A 24,454-nucleotide genomic window follows, 5' to 3' on the forward strand; every position below is an offset into this window, starting at 1 on the left:
TGCCTGGTCACTTTTTTTTTTTTTTTTAATAAGGAAACCAGTCATCTTGGATTACAGCCCACCCTAGTTACCTCATTTTAACTTAATGACCCTTTAGAGACACTATTTCCAAATACAGCCACATTCTGAGGTACTGAGGGCTAGAAGTTGGGGCATGGGTCAGGGACAGGGCACAATTTAGCCCAGAACACTGGGGATGGATCTGGAGAAAGTGTGTCTCTGGGAGCCTTGGACAGTTTGAAGGCTGGGATGCTATTCTTTGTGGAACACCCCTTGAACACCCACTATTTACAAGATTAGGGAAAAAAAGAGGAGAGAAGTACAGGAATATGGTGGAGTAGAAAGCCCAAGGAATCCATCTCTGCACCTATATGACAATCACACTGGCAGAATCTGATATAACTATTTTGGAACTCTGGACTTTATTCAAGGCTTGCAACTTCTGGGGGAAGGCTTGGATAGTAAACTACAGTTCATTTTGCTCAACTTCAGCTCTTGGTTCACCAGCCATTACCCATTTGCCACCCTACCTCTCATACCCCACCCCTGCCCCATGGCAGGCAGCTGTACATGTGTTCCTGCACAAGCCAGGGTGGGCAATAAGGACCCTGTCCTCCAAATATCAGGGATCTATGTTCTGATGGCTGATGGCTGATTGCTGCTTCTGATCATGGAGGTGTAAGCATCAAGGCAGGCAGCCATTGTCATAAGCCACTCCCCACCCCACCTGAAGCAACTTCCAAGGGATGTAAAAGGCCAGTGTTCTGTTTCTTCCCTGTATACGTCCACTTAATTTTACTCTTTTTCCCTTTTTGGGAGCCAGACATTAAAGATGAGGACATTCAAATACAACTACATAAAAGGAGGAAGTTAGAAAGTTACCCTGTATGCACAGGAAAAGGCACAAGCTCAGAAAAGATCTGAGAAGACCTTAAGCTTACACCTCAGGCTGATCTTTAGCATGGAGGCAGACTACAATGATTTAAAAAAAATAAATAAATAAAGACAAAAACAAACAGCAAGGCTTGGAGGAAAATAAAGAACCCGATTTCCAGAAATACCATACTATTAGCTTCCCATGTCCAGTTTTTAACAAAATCACAAGGCATACAAAGAAGCAGGAAAGTATAGCTGATTTAAAGGAAGAAAAAAATAGAAACTATCCATGAGAAACACTAGATGGTAGAACTACCAAAGACTTTAAAACATCTGTCTTAGATGCTGAAAGAACTAGAGGAAGACATGGAGAAAGTCAAGAAATAATGTATTAATAAGATGAAAATATCAATAAAAAGAGAAAACAAAAAATTCTAGAGTTGAAAAATACAACAGAAATGAAAAAATCTTCTAGAAGACTTCAAAGTCAGATTTGAGCAGGCAGAAGAAAGAATTCTTGAACTTGAAGATAGGACAATTGAAATTAACAAGTTTGATGAACAGAAAAAAGATTGCAGGGACACTAACAGAGCCTAAGGGACCCGTGGGACATCATTAAGTAAACCAAAATACTGTGGGAGTCTCAGAAGAGAGACAAAGGGCAGAGATATTTTTTGAAGATGTAATAGCCAAAAAATGCCCAACTTTGAAGAAAGATATGGTTATAAATACCCAAGAAGCTCGCTACAAGTAGGATGAACTTGAGGAGACCTACAAAGAAAGACATTCTAATCAAATCGTTGAAAGACACAGATGAAGAGAATCTTGAAAGCAGCAAGAGAGAAGTGACTCATCAAATACAAGGGATTCTCAGTAAGATTATGAGATTCTCAAACTATGGAGGCCAGAAGGGAGGAGGCTTATATTTCAAAGTGGTAAAAAGAAAAAGAAAAAAAGAACAGCAAGATTTTTTTCTTTTTCTTTTTTTTTAAAGAAAGAAACAAGAAGGGCTTCAAGATGGCTGACTAGAGGCATCTAGTACTCTCCTCTTCCACAAAGAAGAACCAAACCAGCAGGTAGTTAATCATAATTGAATAGACCGTCTAAGAGAGAAGGCTAAAATTCAACACGGAAGTGATAAGAAACAAGGCAGAAGAAGGAAGCAAAGCAGCCTGCTGGGCTGGGCTGGAATCAACTAGGAGCCTAGAGGTTCCCCAATGTGGTAAAAGGGGAAGCAAGGGTAAGTAAGAGACCCTGGGTGGTCCACATTCCCACTACAGACTCCTGCAATCCTAGCCAAGGGAGAGCCTCAAAACCCACGCAGACCCTGAGACTAATATAGGGAGCTGCCTGGAGACCATGAAATGCCATTGCTCCAGAGACAGAGCTCACACTAGGCCCCCATACACACCTTGAGACATAAACCATGATAACAAAGCATTATTTTGAGAGCCTAGCCCTCATTGGACTGCATTCTTGCAGTCCAATAGCTCCTACACCTCCCATAGCCGCCTCCTTGGAGCCCCATTGACATCCCTCTACAGGCAGCCAGGTACCACTATTGGCTGCTGCTGCCAGGGTCAAAATGCCAGCCATGGCTAGCAACCCTGCCACCCCCAGTAGCAGGGCCACCAGCCATTTAAAAGCACACTGAATCAGGGTGTGCTAACTTATACCTGCAATCCCAGTGCTTGAGCGGGGGAACCGAGGTGGAAGGATTACTTGAGGACAGAAGTTCAAGACCACCCTGGGCAACATAGCAAGATTCTGTCTTTAAAAAAATAAAGTTAGATACTCATGGTGGTGTGTACCTGCTGTCCTAACTACTCAGGAGGCTGAGGCAGGAGAATCACTTGAGCCCAGGAGCTCGAAGTTATAATGAGCTATGATCACACCATTGCACTATAGTCTGAGTAACAAAGCTAAGCCCCGTCTCTGAAAAACTAAAATAAAATATAGCAATAAAATAAGAGCATCCTGAGGAAAGGCTACCCTGTAAATAGCCAGCACCTTAGGGCAAAGCATGAGCTCCTCAGGCACCAATTTATGGCTGCTGCCACTTAAACCAACCCCACCCTCCCCAGGAGCAAGGCCACAGTGCAGCTGCCACCTCCACCCAAGCATTCTTCTGGGAGCCTAGGGATCACCCTGCTCCCGCCTATCATAGCCAGCACCTGCACATACCACTGGGGGGCCTAAAGACATGCCTGCCCAGTCTGGCTACAATCCCTGCTCAGTGCCCAAGCACACCATCCAGGGGCCTGGAAATCACCCTGCCCCATCCACCACCACTGGCATGTGAGTATTCCTTTCAGGGGGCTGAAAACAGGCTCACCCAACCTGCCACTACCACCACACCTAGCACCCACCCACATGTACCACCTACAAGCGTATCATAGCCACCACCAACACTAGCATGGACCACTTGATAGCCAGAAAATTGTCCAACCACTGCTACTGCCAATTGCTCATGCTATGCCCACTACACCTAGGGGACTTGAGAATCTACTCACCTGCCCTGCCCTCTGCTGCCACAGCTGACACCTGAGCCAGGCCAAAAGGAGACCTAAGAGTTGGCCCACTAGACCCACTAACACTAGTGCCAGTGTACACCACCTTGGGGCCCAAGGACAAGTACATTTGGCCTACAGATGCCACTACTGGGGCCTGAGGACTGGTCCATGTGACATCCTGTCCCCAGCAAAACTTCACCATAGCTACTACTAATAACCATACCCTAAGCCACAGAGAAAATCACAGACACAACTGACACTGTTTACACCCAAATAAATCATATGGAGATTACATAGTAGCATGCATCCAGAATCAAAGCCAAAGTTTTCTACTCAACCAACACTGTAGATACATTTTCAGGAAAAAGTCCTCCCCTATGAAAGTAAATCCAAAAAATTGGAAGAAGCAACTATTACACCAGTTGTGCAGATAACATAAGGACACAAGGAATATGAGAAAGAAAGGAAATAAGATACCTCTGGAGGAACACAATAACTTTCCAGCAACAGATTCCAATGAAAAAGAAACATAAGAAATACTAAAGAATCCAAAACAATGATATTAAAGTAGCTCAGTGAGATACAAGATAACTCAAATACAATACAAAGAAATCAGGAAAAAAAATCAAATTAGGATATTAGTTTACCAAAGAGATGGACATTAAAAAAAAAATCCAAAACAAAAATTCTGTAACACAAGAATTCATTGAATGAAATACAAAATACATTCTAAAGCTTCAACAGACTAGATAAAGCAGATGAAAGAATTTCAGAACTGGAAGATGGGTCTTTTGAAATAACCCAGTCAGATAAAAATAAAGAAAAAATTAGCAAAGCCTATGTGATATATGGGACAACATAAAGCAACCAAATATTCTAATATTCAGTATACCAGAAGCCAAAGAAAAAACCAAAGGGGTGAAAAACCTATTTTACAAAATAATAGCTGAAAAACTTCAAGTCTAGCAAGAGATTTAGACATCCAGATATTAGGAATCTCAGAAATCTCCAGTCAGATACAATTTAAAAGAGCCTTCTCCACAGCACATTATAGTCAAACTGTCAAAAGTCAAAGAAGAGAATTATAAAAACAGCAAAAGAAAATGATCTAGTTGTTTACTAGGGAACCCTCATCAGACTAACGATGGATTTCTCGGCAGAATCCTCACAGGCCAAGAGAATGAAATGATACCTTCAAAGTGCTGAAGGAAAAAAACCTGCCAGTCAAGCATATTATACCCAGTAAATTTGTCTTTAAAAAATGAAGGAGAAAAGTCTTCCCAGACAAGCTGAAGTTGAAGAAATTCATCACCACTAGATCAGTCCTATAAGAATTGCTTAAGTCAGTCCTACACCTGGAAGTGAAAGGACAATGCCTTCTACAATTCTGAAGACACATGGAAGTATAAAGCCTACTGGTAGGGCAAACATACACATAAGGAAAAGAAAAAACTCAAATGTTACCACTACTACAAAAAAAAAAAAAATCAAACCACAATGATAAAAAGAGAGAAAGAAAGGAAGAATATATAGAACAACCAGAAATCAATTAATAAAATGACAAGAATAAACCCTCACATAATAGCCTTGAATGTAAACAGATTAAACTTTTCACTTAAATGACAGAATGTCTGAATGGATTATTTATTTAAATGACCCACTTGTATGCTGCCTACAAGAAACTCATCTCACTTGTAAAAGACACAGACTGAAAGTAAAGAGATGGAAAAAGACAAAACAATCAGGAGTAGTTATACTTAGATAAAACATATTAGGTCAAAAACAGTGAAGAAGAGACAAAGAAGGTCATTATCTAATGATACAGGGATCAAGCAAGGACCAGGATCAAATAATTCTAAACATATATGCACCCAACATGAGAGTACTCAAGATATACTATTAGATTTTAAGGAAGAAATAGACACCAACACAATAATAGCTGGGGACTTCCACACCCCACTCTCAGCTTTAGACAGATTATTTAGAAAGAAAATTAAAGAAATACTGGATTTAAACTGTACTTCAGACCAAATGGACCTAAGAGCCATTTAAGAACATTGCAACCAAGAACTACAGAATACATATTCTTCTCATTAGCACATAGAACGTTCTCCAGGAGAGACCATTTGTTAGGATACAAAACAAGTCTCAACAATTTTTCTAAATCAAAATCTATTAATTATCTTCTCTGATCACAATGGAATAAAACTAGAAGTTGATAACAAGAGAAACTTTGGAAAACTATACAAATACATAGAAAGTAAACAATATGCTCCTGAATAACCACCTAGGTCCAATAAGAAATTAAGGAGGAAATCAAAAAACTGCTTAAAAGAAATGAATTGATATACAACATACCGAAACCTATGGGACACAGCAAAAGCAGTGCTAAGAAGGAAGTTTATAGCAATAAATGCTTATATCAGAAAAGTAGAAGGAATTAAAGCAATCTAACAATGCACCTCAAGGAACTAGAAAAGCAAGAACCAAACCCAAAATTAGTAGAAGGAAAGAAATAATAAAGATCAAAGTGGAACTAAGCAAAATATAAACTAAAGCTACAAAGGGTCAATGAAAAGATAGTTGTTTTTTTTTTTAAGAAGATAAAAACTGATAAACCATTAACTAGACTAACCAAAAAAAAAAAAAAGAAGACTCAAAGTCAGAAACAAAAAAAGAGTGAGGAGTGGCCAAGATGGCCAACTAGAAGCAGCTAATTTGTGTGGCTTTCACAGAGAGGAATGGAAGGGGCAAGTAAATACAACACCTTCAACTGAAACATCCAATTACTCGCATTGGGACTAATCAAGGAAACAACCTGACCCATGGAGAATAATGACAAGCAAGACAGGGCCAGTGTGGTGGCTCATGCCTGTAATCCCAGCACTTTAGGAGGCCAAGGTGGGCAGATCATGAGGTCAGGAGATGGAGACCATGCTGGCTAACACAGTGAAACCCCATCTCTATTAAAAATACAAAAAATTAGCCGGGTGTGGTGGCGGGCGCCTGTAGTCCCAGCTACTTGGGAAGCTGAGGTGGAGCTTGCAGTGAGCCAAGATTGCGCCACTGCCCTGCAGCCTGAGGACAGAGCAAGACTCTGTCTCAAAAAACAAAAAAAAGACAGGACAACAGTCCAACAGGGAGCAACATGGAACTAGGGGAATCTCCCCCACCCAGGAAAGCAGTGAGTGAATGAGTGACCCCGGGAAACCATGCTTCTCCCAAGGATCTTTGCAACCCTCAGGTCAGGAGATGTCCTTGTGAACCCACTCCACCAAGGCCTTCAGTCTGACAGACAGAGCTATGTGGAGCCTCAGCATTGCAGCCACTCAGGCATGTGTGGAAACTGAAGTTTTAGATACTCAGGCTTTCTGGCAAAAGTAGCTGCAGCTCCAGCAAAGTGGGAGGTTAGACCCCCATACATAATCCCAGGAAAGAGGCAGAATCCAGGGGGCTGAGCAGCAGTAGCCTGCAGGCCCACTTCCACAGCACCTCACAAGGTAAGACCCACTGGCTTGGAATTCCAGCCAGCCTCCAGTAGTGGCATTGCACCTCCCTAAGAAGTAGCTCCTGGTGGGAAGGGCAGGCTGCCATCTTTGTGGTTTGGGTACCTTAGCCATTCCAGCCTTCAGGCTTTGGAGTGTTCAAGCTGACCAGGGATGAAAGGGATCCCCCAGCACAGCATAGCTGCTCTACCAAAACATGGCCTGACTGCTGCTTTAAGCAGGTAACTGATGCCAGACCTCCTCACTGGGCAGGATCTCCTAGGTTGGGCCCTCCAACCAATGCCACCAGTGGTCTCCAGCTGACAGAGATTGGAATTTTGCTGGAGATGGTGCTGTCAGAGCAGGGGACAGGTCACCATCTTTGCTGTTTGAGTGACATAGCTGTTCCAGCCTTCAGACTTTAGAGAACCCAAGCCGACTGGGGGTAGAAGGGATCTCTCAGCACTGCACAGCTCTACCAAAACATGGCCAGACTGCTTTTTTAAGTGGATCCCTGATCCTGCTCCTCCTCATTGGGCAGGACCTCCCAACTGGGTCCTCCAGCCACCCCACTTGATGTTTCTCCAGTGAACAAAGATTTTTAATCTCTCTGGGATAGAGCTCCAGAGGGAGGGGTGAACCACTATCTTTGCTGTTTGGGCGACTTAGCCATTCCAGCCTTTGGACTTCAGAGTGTCTGAGGTAACCGGGGAAGGCACTGAAGCAGACCCCCAGCACAGCACAGCTGCTCTACCAAAATGTTGCCAGACTGCTTTTTTAAGGGGGTCCCTGATCATTCCCATTCCCCCTCATTGAGCAGGACTTCCCAACCTGCGTCTCCAGCTACTTCCTGCAGGTGCCTTTGGGCCAGCAACAGGCCCGTACCTCCCTGAAACAAAGCTCCCAGGGGGAGAAACAGGCTGCCATCTTTGCTGTTTTTCAGCCTTACTGGTGATACCTCTCAGTACTAGAAAATCCAAGGTGACTAGGGACTGGAGTGAACCCAAGCATACTGCAGCAGCCCTATGGAAAAGTGGTCAGACTCTTCCAGGGGCAATTGAAAGCCTCTCTGTCACTGCCTCTGCAGTGAAACTGCCCTTGCCACCCTCAGACTAATGAAGGAGCAAAGACCTTAAGTGCCTCATCCACACATCCAACAAGCTGCAGTCAATCTAAGGAGGGGAGTCCACTCCATATCCCATTGATCCAATCTCACCCCTTCTACCCCTCACTGCTTGTCACCAGACAGGGAACCCATGGCTTAGGCCTGTAGCACAAACTCTCCATCCTGGGCTGATTGCACTGAGCCATTGCTGACCCTCATTTCTCTGGGGTAGAGCCCTCAGGAGACAAGCAAACGACCCTTGACCACAACCACTACTAAAATCCCTTCCTTTGCTGCCTCCAAGTTGGGGAAGAGAAACACTGAGATCAACCCAGAGCTGCAGTGGGCAGCCCAGGAGTGCCAAGTGGTCATCTATAGTCAGCACTCAAGGGGGAAAGAACCCACACTTTCAGAACATTGAGAGGGAACACAGCTGCAATGTGAGGAAATACAACTGAGCAAGAGTCTACCAACTGACCAATAAGCCTAAGAACCACCTGCTGGATTACACCTCAAAGCTTCAACACCAAAGATACCTCACTAACATACCCCATCTGAAACCAGAGACAAGAAGTCAGTTTCAAATAAAGACCCTGCACAAAGCCTTGGCCTGGTGAAAACATCCAGAAAAAAAGCCTTTTTACTGCAGTCAGGCTACACTGCAGTTAAAAGAACACCCACACAAAGAGCTGAGAAAGAACCATCAGAAGAACCCCCGTTACTCAAATGACCAGAGTGTCATATGTCCTCCAAATGACTGCACCAGTTCTCCAACGAGAGTTTTTAACCAGGCCAAACTGGTTGGAATGACAGAAATAGAGTTCAGAATATAGATAGGAACAAAAATCATGAAGATTCAGGCGGACAGAAAAACCCAATTCAAGGAAAATAAGAATCACAATAAGGCAATACAGAAGCTGAAGGATGAAATAGCTAGTATAAAAAAGAACCTAATGGGTCTGACAGAGCTGAATAACATAATATCAGAATTTCACAATGTGATCACAAGTATTAACAGTAGAATAAACCAAGCTGAGGAAAGAATCTCAGAACTTGAAGACTAAGTCTCTAAAATTTTCAGACAAAAATTTTTTTAAAAATTATAAAACGAACAAAACCTCTGAGAAGTATGGGATTATGTAAAGAGACCAAATCTATGAATCATCGGCATCCATGAAAGGGAGGGGGAGAAAGCAAACAAATTGGAAAACATATTTGAGGATATCATCCATGAAAATATCCCCAATCTTGCTAGAGAGGCCAACAGTCAAATTCAGAAAATACTTCTGAAAGATTCTATACATGATGATCATCCCCAAGACACATAATCAGATTTTCCAAGGTCACAATGAAAGAAAGAATATTAAACACAGCTAGAGAGAAAGGGCAGGTCACCTACAAAAGGAACCCTGTTAGGCTAACAGCAGACCTCTCAGATAAAGCCCTACATGCCAGAAGATATTGGGGGGCTTATATTCAACATTCTTAAAGAAAAAAATCTTCAACCAAGAATTTTATATCCAGCCAAACTAACCTTCCTAAGTGAAGGAGAAATAAAATCCTTTTCAGATAACAAAATGTTGGGGGAATTCATTACCACCAGACCTGCCATATGAGAGATCTTGAAAGCAGCACTAAATATAGAAAGGAAAGACTGCTATCAGCTAATACAAAAACTATAAGCAAACACACAAAAGCCAACATCTTAAGCAACTAACAGCACAATGACAGAATCAAATCCATACATATCAATACTAACCTTGGATGGAAGTGGGCTAAATGCCCTCTTAAAAGGCACAGAGTGGCAAGCTGGATAAAAAAGCAAGACCCTATGGTATGCTGCCTTTAAGAGACATCTCACATGTAATGACACTCATAGACTCAAAATGAAGGAACAGAGGAAAATCTACCAAGCAAATGGAAAACAAAAAAGCAAAGGTTGCAATCCTAACTACAGACAAAACAGATTTCAAACCAATGAAGATCAAAAAACACAAAGAAGGGCATTACATAATGGTAAAGGTTCAATTTAATAAGAACTAACAATCCTAACTATATATGCAACCAACACAGGAGCATCCAGATTCATCAAGCAAGTTCTTAGATATCTACAAAGAGACTGACTCCTACACAATAATAGTAGGATACTTCAGCACTCCATTGACAGTATTAGACAGATCATTGAGGCAGAAAATTAACAAGATATTTGGGACCTAACCTCAACACTGGACCAAATTAATCTGTTAGACCTTTACAGAACTCTCCACCTCAAAACAACAGAATATACATTATTCTCATTATCAAACGGCACATACTCTAAAATCAACCACATAATTGGATATAAAACAATCCTCAACAAGTGTAAAAGAGCCAAAATCATATGAAACACACTCTCAAACCACAGCACAATAAAAATAGAAGACAATGAAAATCGCTCAAAACCATGCAGTTACATGGAAATTAAACAGCATGCTCCTGAATGACTTTTGGATAAATAATGAAATTAAGGCAGAAATCAAGAAGTTCTTTGAAAATAATAAGAACAAAGATAAAACATACCAGAATATCTGGGACCCAGCTAAGGCACTGTTAAGAGGGGAATTCATAGCACTAAATACCCTCATCAAAAAGTTAGAAAGATCTTAAATTAACCTAACTTCACAACTGAAAGAATTAGAGAAGGAAGAACAAATCAGCTCCAAAGCTAGCAGAAGATAATAAAAATCAGAGCTGAACTACAAATTGAGACATGAAAAACCACTCAAAAGATCAATTAATCCAGGATATGGTTTTTTGAAAAAATTAATAGATAGGTCACTAGCTAGAAGAATAACAAAGAAAACAGAAGATCCAAATAAACACAATTAGAAATGACAAAGGGAATGTTACTACTGACCCCACAGAAATACAAACAACAATCAGAAACAAGCCAGGCACAGTGGCTTATGCCTGTAATCCCAGAACTTTGGGAGGCTGAGGCAGGTGGATCATTTGAAGTCAGGAATTTGAGGCCAGCCTGGCCAACATGGTGAAAGCCCGTCTCTACTAAAAAACAGAAAAATTAGCCAGGCATGGTGGTGCATGTCTGTAATCCCAGCTACTCAGGAGGCTGAGACAGGATAATTGTGTGAACCTGGGAGGCAAAGGTTGCAATGAGCCGAGATTGCACCACTGCACTCCAGCCTGGGCAAAAGAGCGAGACTCTTTCTCCAAAAAAAAGGGGGGAAAAAAAAACAAAAAACCACCACCCTCAGAAATTACTACAAACACCTCTATGCACACAAACTACAAAGCCTAGATGAGATGGATAAATTTCTGGAAACAAACAGCCTACACCCTCCCACTTCTGAGCTAGGAAGAAATTGATTCCCTGATCAGACTAATAACAGGCTCCAAAATCGAATCAGTAATAAATAGCCTATCAACCAACCAGTAATAAAAAGCCAACCAACCAGTCCTGGGCTTTCAAAGAATCATGCGACTGGATGGATTCACAGACGAATTCTACCAGATGTACAAAAAAAGAGATGGTACCATTCCTACAGAAACTATTCCAAAAAATTTGACAAGGAATGACTCCTCCCCAACTCATTCTATGAGGCCAGTATCATCTTGATACCTGGCAGAGACACAACAACAAAAAAAGAAAACTTCAGGCCAATATCCTTGATGAACATTGATGCAAAAATACTCAACAAAATACTTGCAAACCGAATACAGCAGCATATCAAAAAGCTAATCCACCATGATTAAGTAGGCTTCATCCCTGGGATGCAAGGTTGGTTCAACATAGGCAAAATCAAAAAATGTGATTTATCACATAAACAGGACTAAAGACAAAAACCACATGATTATCTCAATAGACACAGAAAAGACTTTTGATAAAATTCAATACTCCTTCATGTTAAAACTTCTCAAACTAGGTATTGAAGGAACATACCTCAAAATAATAAGGGCCATCTATGACAAACTTACAGCCAACATTACATTGAGTGGGCAAAAGCTGGAAGTATTCCCCTTGAAAACTGGCACAAGACAAGAATGCTGTCTCTCACCACTTCTGTTTAACATAGTGTTGGAAGTCCTAGCCAGAGGAATTAGGCAAGAGAAAGAAAGGACACTGAAATAGGAAGAGAGAAAGTCAAACATCTGTTTGCAGATGACATGATTCTGTATCTAGAAAATCCTATAGCGTCAGCCCAAAAGCTCCTTAAGCTGATAAATAACTTCAAAGTTGCAGGATACAAAATTCCACGTACAAAAATCATTAGTATTTCTATACACCAACAATGGCCAAACTGAGAGACAAATCAGAAATGTAATCTCATTCACAATTGCCACAAAAATAAAATACTTAGGAATACAGCTAACCAGGAAGATGAAAGAGCTTTACAATGAGAATTACAAAACACTGCTCAAAGAAATCAGAGAAGACAAAAACAAATGGGAAAACATCCCATGTTCATGAATAGGAAAAATCAATACCATTAAAATGGCTACACTGCCCAGAGCAATTTACAGATTCAATGCTATTCCTATCACACTACCAATGACATTTCATAGAACTGGAAAAAACTATCTTAAAATTCATATGGAACCAAAAAAAGAGCCTGAACAGCTAAGGCATCCCTAAGGAAAAAGAAAATAGATGGGGGCATCATGTTACCTGACTTCAAATTATACTACAAGGCTACAGTAACCAAAACAGCATGGTGCTGGTACAAAACACAGACACATAGACCAAGGGAACAGAATAGACAGCCCAGAAATAGGACCACACATCTATGACCATCTGATCTTCAACAAAGCTGACAAAAAACAAGCAATGGGGAAAAGACTCCCTTGTCAATAAACGGTGCTGGGATAACTAGCTAGCCGTATGCAGAAGACTGAAGCTGGACCCCTTGCTCACATCATACACAAAAATTAATTCGAGATGGATTAAAGACTTAAATGTAAAACCCAAAACTATAAAAACCCCAGAAGACAACCTAGGCAATACCATCCTGGACACAGGAACAGGCAGATTTCATGACAAAGACACCAAAAGCAATTGCAACAAAAACAAAATTTGACAAGTGGGTCTGATTAAACTTAAGAGATACTGCACAGCAAAAGAAACTATTAACAGAGTAAACAGCCAATCTAAAATGGGAGAAAATTTTTGCAAACTATGCATCTGACAAAGGTCTAATATCCAGCATCTATGAGGGACTTAAATTTATAAGAAAAAACAACCCTATTAAAAAGTGGGCAAAGGATATGAACAGATATTTCTCAAAAGACGACATACATGCAGCCAACAAACATATTTAAAAAGACTTAAAGAATAAAAAACTTTAAAAAAAAGAAAAAAGCTCAATATTACTGATTAGAGAAATGCAAATAAAACCATAATGAGATACTACTTCACACCAGTCAGAATAGATATTATTAAAAACGCAAAAAACAACAGATACTGGTGAGGTTTTGGAGAAAAGCGCACACTTATATACTGTTGATGAAAGTGTAAATTAGTTCAACCATTGTAGAAAGCAGTATGTTAATTCCTCAAAGAGCTAAAAGCAGAACTACCATTAGACCCAGCAATCCCATTACTGGGTACATACCCAGCAGAATATTAAGTCATTCTACCATAAAGACACATGTATGCAAATGTTCATTGCAGCACTATTCACAATAGCAAATACATGGAATCAAATGCTCATAAGTGACAGACTGGATAAAGAAAATGAGGTACATATACACTATGGAATACTACGCAGCCATAAAAAACAATGAGATCATGTCTTTTGTGGGAACATGGATGGAGCTGGAGGCCATTAACCTTAGTAAACCAACACAGGAACAGAAAACCAAATGCTGCATGTTCTCACTTATAAGTGGGAGCTAAATAATTAAAAACTTACTAACACAAAGAAGAAAACAATAGACACTGGGGTCTACTTGAGCAGGGAGGTTGGGAGGAGGGAGAAGAGCAGAAAAGGTAACTATTGTTACTGGCTTCTTAGGTAATGAAATATATGTATGACAAACCCCCATGACACATGTTCATCTATGTAACAAACCTTCACATATACCCCCAAATCTAAAAGAAACAAAAAAGGAGACATTACAATAGGAGACATACCACAGAAATATAAAAGATCAGAAATTATAAATAACTAGTAGAAAACTGATAAATTCCTGGACACACAAAACCTACCAAGATTGAGTCAGGAAGAAATAGAGAACCCAGACAGACCAACAATGAGAAATGAAACTGAACCAGTAATAAAAAGTCTGTCAACAAAAAAAAAGTGCAGGACTGCATGGCTTCACTGTTGAATTCTGCCAAACTTACAAAGAAGATTTAATACCAATTTTCCTCAAACTGTTGCAAAAAATTGAGAAGGAAGAAAATTTCCCTAATTCATTCAAAGTTTTCCCTAATTAAAAAGAAAGAGAACTTCATCGCCAAGTCAATCCTAAGCCAAAAGAACAAAGCTGGAGGCATCACACTACCTGACTTCAAACTATACTACAAGGCTACAGTAACCAAAACAGCATGGTACTGGTACCAAAACAGAGATATAGATCAATGGAACAGAACAGAGCCGTCAGAAATAATGCCACATATCTACAAGTATCTGATCTTTGACAAACCTGACAAAAACAAGAAATGGGAAAAGGATTCCCTATTTAATAAATGGTGCTGGGAAAACTGGCTAGCCATATGTAGAAAGCTGAAACTGGATCCCTTCCTTACACCTTATACAAAAATCAATTCAAGATGGATTAAAGACTTAAATGTTAGACCTAAAACCATAAAAACCCTAGAAGAAAACCTAGGCATTACCATTCAGGACATAGGCATGGGCAAGGACTTCATGTCTAAAACACCAAAAGCAATGGCAACAAAAGCCAAAATTGACAAATGGGATCTAATTAAACTCAAGAGCTTCTGCACAGCAAAAGAAACCACCATCAGAGTGAACAGGCAACCTACAAAATGGGAGAAAATTTTCGCAACCTACTCATCTGACAAAGGGCTAATATCCAGAATCTACAATGAACTCCAACAAATTTACAAGAAAAAAACAAACAACCCCATCAAAAAGTGGGCGAAGGACATGAACAGACACTTCTCAAAAGAAGACATTTATGCAGCCAAAAAACACATGAACAAATGCTCACCATCACTGGCCATCAGAGAAATGCAAATCAAAACCACAATGAGATACCATCTCACACCAGTTAGAATGGCAATCATTAAAAAGTCAGGAAACAACAGGTGCTGGAGAGGATGTGGAGAAATAGGAACACTTTTACACTGTTGGTGGGACTGTAAACTAGTTCAACCCTTGTGGAAGTCAGTGTGGCGATTCCTCAGGGATCTAGAACTAGAAATTCCATTCGACCCAGCCATCCCATTACTGGGTATATACCCAAAGGACTATAAATCATGCTGCTATAAAGACACATGCACACGTATGTTTATTGCGGCATTATTCACAATAGCAAAGACTTGGAACCAACCCAAATGTCCAACAATGATAGACTGGATTAAGAAAATGTGGCACATATACACCATGGAATACTATGCAGCCATAAAAGATGATGAGTTCACGTCCTTTGTAGGGACATGGATGAAATTGGAAATCATCATTCTCAGTAAACTATCGCAAGAACAAAAAACCAAACACCGCATATTCTCACTCATAGGTGGGAATTGAACAATGAGAACACATGGACACAGGAAGGGGAACATCACACTCTGGGGACTGTTGTGGGGTGGGGGGAGGGGGGAGGGATAGCATTGGGAGATATACCTAATGCTAGATGACGAGTTGGTGGGTGCAGCGCACCAGCATGGCACATGTATACATATGTAACTTACCTGCACATTGCGCACATGTACCATAAAACCTAAAGTATAATAATAATAATAATAATAATAAAAGAAAAAAAATAAAAATTAAAAAAAAAAAAAAAAAAAAAAAAAAAAGAAAGAGAAAACCACAAGCCAATATCCCTGATTAACAGAGACAAAAATCCTCAAAATACTAAGCAAACTAAATCCAACATCAAAAACACAATACACCGTGATCTAGTGGAATTTATCCCAAGGATGCAAGGATGGTTCAACATATACAAGTTAAACATAATATATCACACCAACAGAAAGGAAGACAAAAACCATGTCTCAGTAAATGGAGAAAAAGCATTGATAAAATTCAACATCCCTTAATGATAAAAAATTCCAACATAGTAGGCACAGAAGGAACATACCTCAACATAATAAAGGCCATATACAACAAGTCCACATCTAACACCACACTGAATGGGAAAAAGCTGAAAACCTTTTCTCTGAAAACTGAAACAAGTCAAGAATGTTCACTTTCACCACTCTTATTAAACATAGCACTGGAAGTCCTAGCCAGAGCAATCAGGTAAGAAAAATAAATAAAAGACATAGGCCAGGTGCAGTGGCTCACACCTGTAATCCCAGCATTTTGGGAGGCCAAGGTGGGAGGATAACCTGAGGTTAGGAGTTCGAAACTAGCCTGGCCAACATGGTGAAACCGTCTCTACTAAAAAAATACAAAAATTTGACAGGTGTGGTGGCAGGTGCCTGTAATCCCAGCTATCCCGGGGGGCTGAGGCAGGAGAACTGCTTGAACCTGGGAGGCACAGGTTGCAGTGAGCTGAGATTGTACCACTGCACTCCAGCCTGGGTGACAGGGTAAGACCCTGTCTAAAAAAAAAAAATTAAAAAAAATAAAAATGTGGAAAGAGGAAGTCAAGTTGTTCCTCTGCAGATAACATGATCTTATATCTAGAAAAAAACTTAAAACTTTATGGAAAAACTTATATTCATAAGTAAGTTTAGCAAAATAGGATATAAAATCAACTTACAAAAATCAACAGCATTCCTAAACACCAATAATAAACTGAGAAATAAATCAAAAAAGCAATCCCATTTACAATGGCTCCAAAAAAATAATACCTAGGAATAAATTTAACCAAGGAAGCAAAAGACCTTTACAAGGAAAACTTCAAGACTCTGTTGAAAGAAATTAAAGAGGACACAAATAGAAAGACATCCCATGCTCATGAATCAGAAGAGTTAACATAGTTAAAATGACCATACTACCCAAAGCAATCTACAGATTCAATGCCATCTCTATCAAAATACCAATGTCATTTTTCACAGAAATAGAAAAAATAATCCTAGAATTCAAATGAAACCAAAAAAGAGCCAGAATAGTCAAAGTCCTCCCGAATAAAAAGAACAAAGCTGGAGGCATCATACCTGGTTCAAAATATATTACAAGGCTACAGTAACCAAAACAGCAAGTATTGGTATAAAAACAGACACATAGACCAATGAAGCAAAACAGAGAACACAGAAAAAGTCACATACTTACAGCCAACTGATTTTTGACAAAGACACCAAGAACATGCACTGGGGAAAGGACATGTTTTTCAATAAGTAATGCTGGGAAAACTGAATGTCTATATGCAGAAAAATGAAACTGGACCCCTATTTCTCACTATATATAAATGTCAACTCAAGCTAGATGAAAGGCTTAAATATAACATCTGAAAATATAAAACTACTAGAAGAAAACAGGTAAAACACTTCAGGACATTTATCTAGACAAAGATTTTATGGCTAAGACCTCAAAGGCACAGATATAAACACAAATAAAAACACAAAAAGACAGGGAGACAATCATAAACTAAAAAGCTTCTGCACAGTAAACAACGCAATCAATGAAATGAAGAGACAATCTGTTGAATGTTTCAGAAAATATTAGCCAACTATTCATCCCTCAAAGGGCTATTATCTAGAATATACAAGCAACTCAAACAACTCAGTAATAATAATCACATGAAAAAGTGGAGAAATTATATAAACAGATATTTCTCAAAAGACGATATACAAGTGGCCAACAGGTAAATGAAATTTTTAAAAGCTCATCACTACTCACCAGGGAAATGCACATTGAAACCAAAATGAGATATAGTTAGAATAGCTCTTATAAATTTTTTTTAAAAAAACAGATGCTGGCAAGGATACAGAGAAAAGGCAACTCTTGTACACTGTCAGTGGGAATGTAGATTAGCATAGCCACTATGCAAAACAATATGGAGAGTTCTCTGAAAACTAAAAATAGAGCTACCATATGACCCAGCAATTCCACTACTGGGAATTTAGTCAAAGGAAAAGAAATCAGTATATCAAATAGATACCTGCCCTCTCATATTTATTGCAGTACCATTCACAATAGCAAAGATAGGGAATCAACCCAAGTGGCCATCAATGTATGAATAAATGAATGAATGAAATGTGATATATACAAAATGGGACACTATTTGGCCATAAAATAAAGAATGAAACCATGCCATTTTCAGCAACATGGATAGAACTGAAGGTCATTATGTTACATGAAATAAGCCAGGCACAGAAAGACAAATATTGCATGTTCTCACTCATATATTGAGGCTAAGAAAGTTGATCTCATAAAGGCTGAGAGTAGAATGATATGTACCAGAGACTGGGAAAGGTATGTTGGTAAAGGGGATGAAGAGAGGTTGGTTAATGGATACAAACATACAGTTGCATAGAAGGAATAAGTTCTAATGTTTGATAGCAGAGTAGGGTGACTATAATTAACCATGTGTTATACATGCCAAAATAGCTAGAAGAGAGGCCTTGAGATATTCCCAGCCTGAAGAAACAATACTTGAGGTGATGGATACCCTATATACCTGGACTTTATTATTACACATTCTATGCATGTAACAAAATAACATGTACCACATTAATATGTACAAATATTATGTATCAATTCTAGAAATGTGACAACCAATAATTTCATATCAAGCAAAACTGTCCTGCAGAAGTGCGGGAAATATTTTATCCCTCACGCCCTTCCCACACTTTCTCCGAGCCCCCAAAGTCCATTGTGTCATTCTTATGCCTTTGCATCCTAATAGCTTAGCTCCTACTTATGAGTGAGAACATACAAGATTTGGTTTTCCATTCCTGAGTTTCTTCACTTAGAATAATAGTCTCCAATCTCATCCAGGTTGCTGTGAATGCCATTAATTCATTCCTTTTTATGGCTGAGTAGTATTCCATCTACGTGTGTGTGTGTGTATATATATATATATAAAAAACATATATTATTCATAAACTGATATATATACATATATGTATATATTTGATTGGTATATACACATACGTGATATATACACACGTATATACACATACGTGATATATACACACACGTATATACACATACGTGATATATACACACACGTATATACACATACGTGATATATACACACACGTATATACACATACGTGATATATACACACACGTATATACACATACGTGATATATACACACACGTATATACACATACGTGATATATACACACACGTATATACACATACGTGATATATACACACACGTATATACACATACGTGATATATACACACACGTATATACACATACGTGATATATACACAACGTATATACACATACGTGATATATACACACACGTATATACACATACGTGATATATACACACACGTATATACACATACGTGATATATACACACACGTATATACACATACGTGATATATACACACACGTATATACACATACGTGATATATACACACACGTATATACACATACGTGATATATACACACACGTATATACACATACGTGATATATATACACGTATATACATATGTGATATATATATATATATATATATAAAAATCACAGTTTCTTTATCCACTCATTGATTGGTGGGCATTCACCAAAATCTCACAGATCACCACCAAAGAACTTACTCATGTAACCAAACACTACCCAGTAACCTATGGAAATAAAAAATTTAAAAAAATAAAACTCGAGGGGTGGTTCCAATATGGCTGAATAGGAACAGCTCCAGTCTACAGCTCCCAGCATAAGCAACGCAGAAGACAGGTGATTTCTGCATTTCCAGCTGAGGTACCAGGTTCATCTCACTGGGGATCCTTGGACAGTGGGGGCAGGACAGTGGGTGCAGCCCACCTAGCGTAAGCTGAAGCAGGGTGAGGCATTGCCTCACCTGGGAAGTGCAAGGGGTCAGGGAATTCCCTTTCCTAGCCAAGGGAAGGGGTGACAGATGGCACCTGGAAAATCAGGTCACTCCCACCCTAATACTGCACTTTTCCAATGGTCTTAGCAAACAGCTCACCAGGAGATTATAGCCCGCACCTGGCTCAGAGGGTCCCATGCCCACGAAGCCTCGCTCATTGCTAGCACAGCAGGCTGAGATCAAACTGCAAGGTGGCAGCGAGGCTGGGGGAGGGGCGCCCGCCATTGCTGAGGCTGGAGTAGGTAAACAAAGTGGCCAGGAAGATGGAACTGGGTGGAGACCACCTCAGTTCAAGGCAGCCTGCCTGCCTCTGTAGACTCCACATCTGGGGGCAAGCAAGGCATAGCCAAACAAAAAGCAGCAGAAACCTCTGCAGACTTAAATGTCCCTGTCTGACAGCTTTGAAGAGAGTAGTGGTTCACCCAGCATGGAGTTTGAGATCTGAGAACAGACAGACTGCCTCCTCAAGTGGGTCCCTGACCCCCGAGTAGCCTAACTGGGAGACACCCAGACTGACACCTCACACGGCCTGGTACCCCTCTGAAACAAAGCTTCCGTAGGAAAGATCAGGCAGCAACATTTGTTGTTCAGCAATATTCGCTGTTCTGCAGCCTCCGCTGCTGATACCCAGGCAAACAGGGTCTGGAGTGGACCTCCAGCAAACTCCAACTGACCTGCAGCTGAGGGTCCTGACTGTTAGAAGTAAAACTAACAAACAGAAAGGACATCCACACCAAAACCCCATCTGTACATCACCATCATGAAAGACCAAAGGTAGATAAAACCACAAAGTTGGGGGAAAAAACAGAGCAGAAAAGCTGAAAATTCTAAAAATCAGAGCACTCTCCCCCTCCAAAGGAATGCAGCTCTTTGCCAGCAATGGAACAAAGCTGGACAGATAATGAATTTGATAAGTTGAGAGAAGAAGGCTTCAGATGATCAAACTTCTCCAAGCAAAAGTAGGAAGTTCGAACCCATCACAAAGAAGCTAAAAACCTTGAAAAAAGAGTAGACAAATGGCTAACTAGAATAACCAAGTGTAGAGAACTCCTTAAATGACCTGACTGAGCTGAAAACCATGGCACAAGAACTATGCGACAAAAGCACAAGCTTCAGTAGCCAATTCGATCAACTGGAAGAAAGGGTATCAGTGATTGAAGATCAAATGATTGAAATGAAGTGAGAAGAGAAGTTTAAAGAAAAAAGAGTAAAAAGAAACAAACAAAGCCTCCAAGAAATATGGGACTATGTGAAAAGATCAAATCTATGTCTGATTGGTGTACCTGAAAGTGATGGGGAGAATGGAACCAAGTTGGAAAACACTCTGCAGGATATCGTCCAGGAGAACTTCCCCAACATAGCAAGGCAAGCCAACATTCAAATTCAGGAAATACAGAGAACACCACAAAGATACTCCTCAAGAAGAGCAACTCCAAGACACATAATCATCAGATTCACCAAGGTTGAAATGAAGGAAAAAATCTTAAGGGCAGCCAGAGAGGAAGGTCAGGTTACCCACAAAGGGAAGCCCATCAGACTAATAGCAGATCTCTTGGCAGAAACTCTACAAGCCAGAAAAGAGTGGGAGATAATATTCAACATTCTTAAAGAAAAGAATTTTCAACCCAGAATTCATGTCCAGCCAAACTAAGCTTCACAAGTGAAGGAGAAATAAAATCCTTTACAGACAAACAAATGCTGAGAGATTTCATCACCACCAGGCCTGCCTTACAAGAGCTCCTGAAGGAAGCACTAAACATGGAAAGGAACAACTGGTACCAGCCACTGCAAAAACATGACAAATTGTAAAGACTCTCAATGCTAGGAAGAAACAGCATGAACTAATGAGTAAAATAACCAGCTAACATCATAATGACAAGATCAAATTCACACATGACAATATTAACCTTAAATGTAAATAGGCTAAATGCTCCAATTAAAAGACACAGACTGGCAAATTGGATAAAGAGTCAAGACCCACCAGTGTGCTGTATTCAGGAGACCCATCTCACGTGCAGAGACACACATAGGCTCAAAATAAAGGGATGGAGGAAGATCTACCAAGCAAATGGAAAACAAAAAAAGGCTGGGGTTGCAATCCTAGTCTCTGATAAAACAATGAGAACACTTGGACACAGGAAGGGGAACATCACACACTGGGGCCTGTTGTGGGGTGGGGGAGGGGGAGGGATAGCATTAGGAGATATACCTAATGTAAATGATGAGTTGATGGGTGCAGCACACCAACATGGCACATGTATACATATGTAACAAACCTGCACGTTGTGCACATGTACCCTAGAACTTAAAGTATAATTTAAAAAAATAAAAAATGAAAAATAAACTCATGAGTCAACAAACTGCAGCCCTTGAGCCAAATTCAGCTTGCTACTCGTTTTTCTACAGCTTATGAGCTAAGAATAATTTGTACAGTTTAAGATAGTTGAAAAACTAACAGGAATAATATTTCATGACACGTGAAAATTTTATGTCATTTACATTTTAGGGTAATAAATTAAGTTTCATTGGGGAAAAAAGTGAGGGAGATATTGAAAGATTCCCAGATAACCCTTCTGCAGCCATCACTGAAGTGGGAGTAGCCAAAACAAAGTTCAGTCCCTTTGTGACTTTCAACTGAAGGAAGAATCACAAAAGCCATTTCAAAGCACCTTCCCCCATTCACAGGAAGGTGTCTTCCCCTCTTTCCAAATGGCTGAGACAGAAGTACGTGTGGTCCCTGCCCAACTGAAAGGATGATGAAGTTCGGGTTGTATGAGGACACTATAAAGGTCAGCAAATTGGCAAAGTAGTCCAGGTATATAAAAGAAATATGTTATCTACACTGTATGGGTGCAGCAGGAAAAGGCTAATGGCACAACTGTCCACATAGGCATTCACCCCAGCAAGGTGGTTATCACTAGGCTAAAAATGGACAAGGACCACAAAAAGATCCTTGAACAGAAAGCCAAATCTCACCAAATGGGAAAGGAAAAGGTCAAACACAAGGAAGAAACAATTGAGGAGATGCAGGAATAAAGTAATCTTATACACAAGCTTTGATTAAAATTTAACAACCAAAAAAAGAGATTCCCAGATAAATAGAAGTTGAGGGAGTTTGTGACCACTAGACCTGCCCTGCAAAAAAAAAAAAAAAAATACTAGAGGGAGTCCTACAGGTTGAAATGAAAGGACACTAGACAATAACATGAAGCTATATGAAGAAATAAAGATCTCAGCAAAGGTAAAACATGGGCAATTTTTAAAGCTAGTATTCTTGTAAGAATTATCTGTAACCACATTCTTTGTTTCCTGCATGATTTAAGAGACTAAAAATTATTACTAGTCCAAAAGCTAGTATAGTCAACCCTTGAACAACATGGGTCCACTTATATGTGGATTTTTATTTTTATTTTTATTTTTTTTTTGAGACAGGGTCTCACTGTGTCACCCAGACTGGATTGCAGTGGCGTAATCATGGCTCACTGCAGCCCCAACCTCCCAGGCCCAGGTGATCCTCTTACCTCAGCCTCCCAAGTAGCTGGGACCCCAGGCATGTGCCATCATGCCTGGCTAATTTTTTTGTATTTTCTGTAGAGACAGGGTTTTGCCATGTTGCCTAGGATGGTTTATGAACCCGTGGACTCAAGGGATCCACCCTCCTTAGCTTTCCAAGTGCTGGGATTACAGGCGTGAGCCACCATGCCCAGCCACATGTGGATTTAAAAAAAAAAATTATTGGAAAACTTTTTCGAGATTTGCAACAACTTGAAAATAATCACAGATGTATTGCATAGTCTAGAAATATAAAAAAGTGTTATGAATGTATAAACTATAAATAGGTGCTATTTTATCTCTTCTACCATAAAATATATAGAAATTAGAAAAAGTTAAAATTTATGAAAACTTACACACACACTTACATGCCATACATTGTGTCATCTGCAGTCAAGAGAAATGTAAATAAAGATGTGGTATGAAATCATAACTGCATAAAATTAACTGGAGTACATACTGTACTGTTGTAATAATTTCATAGACACTTTCTGTTGTTGTTGCAGTGAGACCAACTATGGTGAGTATTTGCTTAAAATGTTGTGTGATGCTATGCATCTCCATGTGAACAGTTTGTCCCTCTAGTAAACTGCATATAGCAGTAAAAAGATCTCCAGCAGTTCTCACATATTTTTCCTTATGTTTAGTGAAATACTGTAAACCTTCAGTAACAACCTGAGGCCCATACAAAATGCCACTAGTGATGCTGGAAGTGTTCAAGAATCTGAGAAAAGTCTTGACATTACAAGAAAAACTTCAATTACTTGATATGCGT

The 24,454-nt window shown here is 39.8% G+C and overlaps 1 pseudogene; it reads left to right on the forward strand.

The window, feature by feature from the left end:
- Positions 1 to 1,631: 1,631 nt before the first annotated feature.
- LOC112133499 (large ribosomal subunit protein uL24-like) lies at positions 1,632 to 23,163 on the forward strand (annotated as a pseudogene).
- Positions 23,164 to 24,454: the final 1,291 nt, after the last annotated feature.

This window comes from Pongo abelii, chromosome 4, assembly GCF_028885655.2.
Source record: "Pongo abelii isolate AG06213 chromosome 4, NHGRI_mPonAbe1-v2.0_pri, whole genome shotgun sequence".
Classification (NCBI taxonomy): Eukaryota; Metazoa; Chordata; class Mammalia; order Primates; family Hominidae; genus Pongo; species Pongo abelii.